Source organism: Octodon degus, unplaced genomic scaffold (genome assembly GCF_000260255.1).
Source record: "Octodon degus isolate 3935 unplaced genomic scaffold, OctDeg1.0 scaffold00006, whole genome shotgun sequence".
NCBI classification, from domain to species: domain Eukaryota; kingdom Metazoa; phylum Chordata; class Mammalia; order Rodentia; family Octodontidae; genus Octodon; species Octodon degus.
In genome coordinates this window covers 18,446,735-18,449,286 of record NW_004524582.1, presented here as the reverse complement: position 1 = coordinate 18,449,286, position 2,552 = coordinate 18,446,735, and positions in this window count along the sequence as shown.

Here is a 2,552-nt window from a genome sequence, read left to right as displayed (position 1 = left end):
AGCTATGAGCTTTGAATTCTTGTAACATAAAACTTTAGAAGTTGTGAAATGTATTTAAGACTGAATTCTGTAAATAGTTTTTGTTTTCTTTTTTTTTACAATTCCGAATGAGTTGGTAACGATTGTTGATGAAATCCAAAACCACAATAAGCCACTGTTATTGTGAATTCTCTTTGATTTTAGTATGAACATTACCTTCTCAGAAACAGAACAGTTTTAAGGGTGATCGTTGTTGGTTAGACCAAATGTTGTGTGACAATTATGGTGGACTGATGCTGTAATTACTCTTGTAGGTATGAACTTCTATATGGAGAAAAGATTTCTCCCAGGAAATCTTTGTACAGCTTTAAGTTGTCTCAGATTCTCTGAAAACATTTTTTAGAAAGCGGAACTTTTATATTTGTTCAATTTCAGCTATACCGAAGTAGATTTACATGTATATGGAGCAAATATTTTTTAAACCTTCTGTTTGTACATATTCTGCATGTTTTATAATTTCAAAATGCATCACTTGCATATTTTTCCCACAAAGATGATGAAAGCAGAAATAAACCTTTTATTCTGTAGGTCATTGAAACTAAGTAAGCTGGCGGCTGGTTTTATTGGAATGACAGTGTTCTTGGAAGGAGCAGCTTACAAGAGAACTTGAATTTACAGTCTGCGAAATCTATGCTTTTTTGAAAATTTTTGTAATGGGGCCGTGAAGCTGTCTTCTGTGCCTTCCATCATGACTGCCACGTGAGAGCACTTTAAGGCACTGGATTTTAAGATGATGTTTTTGGAAAACTCACTGCATATGGGTTTCTGCAATATTTCAAGGACTTGGCCTCCCCTCCCCCAGGAAATTATTCTTATGGAAGAAATTGCTTTTGTATGTAGAACCAGAGCTTTTGTACTCCAGCGATGTTCTAGATCTGCCGAGGACCCGCCCCTCTCCCGGGAAGCTCAGCGCCTTCTGTGATTTGCCCACATCACAGTGTTGTTCATTTCCACAATTTATTAAACTCTGGTGGACTGTTTGTTCTTTTTGTAAGACATCAAGCCCCTTTTTCTTGCTTTATTTTTTAATGTTCTATTGCTTTATGAAGATGTTTAACCTGAAAACCCCTCTAGATTTCCTGTACTGTATAAAGACGCAGTGACCCTTAAAACTGTACTCTGGCCTACTTTTCTATTTTACAATTAAATATCTTTTCCACATTTAAAAAAAAAACAAATTTGACAAAGTTACAGTGAAGCAAATGAAGAGGTCTGCTCTTATAATTTTTCTTAGGATGAACTATATTGTTGTGTTAGTAGCAAATAAGTAATGGAAGATTAATTGCAAATAAAGCAGGAAGGACAAGAGAGTGTGGCAAAAGCAATACTAAGATGAAACTGAACTGGGGTGTCAGAAAAGTCATGCTGACCTCAGTGATGCACAAGCTGACCTTGCTAGCTGACGCTGCTAGTAGGTAACATGGATGGTTCTTCTGTTGTTACCTTAGGATTCTCGCCATAACATGCTTGTACATCAGCATGTTTGTCTATCACTGAGCACACCCTTGATCACATAGTTAAAATTTCTATGGAGGCAGCGTAGGCCTATGGATTGAACGACTTTGGGGTCTTCTCTGCCTCGATCCAAAATCATTAAGAAGCTATGGCTATTTCTTATTTTTCATCTTTTTCCATTGAAGCTTCTTCGTTCACAAAATAAACAACAATGTATTGGCTACTTTGTAGAATGTTTTCAGAGTCAAAGTGATTACTTACATGAGGTGCTTTAATGTGATGCCCAACATATCATGGTTTTATAATTATTACTGCTAAGTACTGTAAAAATGTATGAGATTAAAGGGTTTTAGGAAACACTTCAATATAAAATTCTACAACTCAGTGTTATGTTTATATATTCAAGACACTAAAGTTCCTTGGAACTTTGAAGAAAACAGGGTAAGCTTTAGATTTAAGCACCTAAAATACTTAAATTAGAAACAAATGTGTGCATGTGCACACATACATACATCTTAAAACTATCACATCCCATGTAGGAGGAATGTGCTAGAATGGAATATGGATGATTGATTAGTACAAAAACTCAAAAATGCAGCACTGTCAAAGAATGAATGATCATTTCATGATTTGAATAAATTCGCTCCATTTGGAGTGATTTATATATTCAGGTGCTTAGTTACTCTTCTTTAACATGCTACTTCTTTTGTCGTATGTGTAAAGAAAGCATGGAGTAAGGAAATGTAAAGGGAATTCTTATCGGAGTGGTGGTACCACATGCACTCATCTTGGTCCGTGTTTTTGGAGAAAAGCTGGGTGAAACAGTCACCAAGACTGCAGGGACACCCTGTAGAATAGAAACCAACTTATTTTGTTATAAAGAAGCATGATGTAGAACATCAAAGGTGAGCTCTATGCATATGCTGCATTTTGTAGTAAACATGATAACATCTTGTTTAGGAATCAAAATAGTCTATACTTTAAGACTTTCACATTTGGGGGGATGACCAGATAACTCAGAGGACTAATGGGACATGAGGGTTTGATCCCCTGAGTGC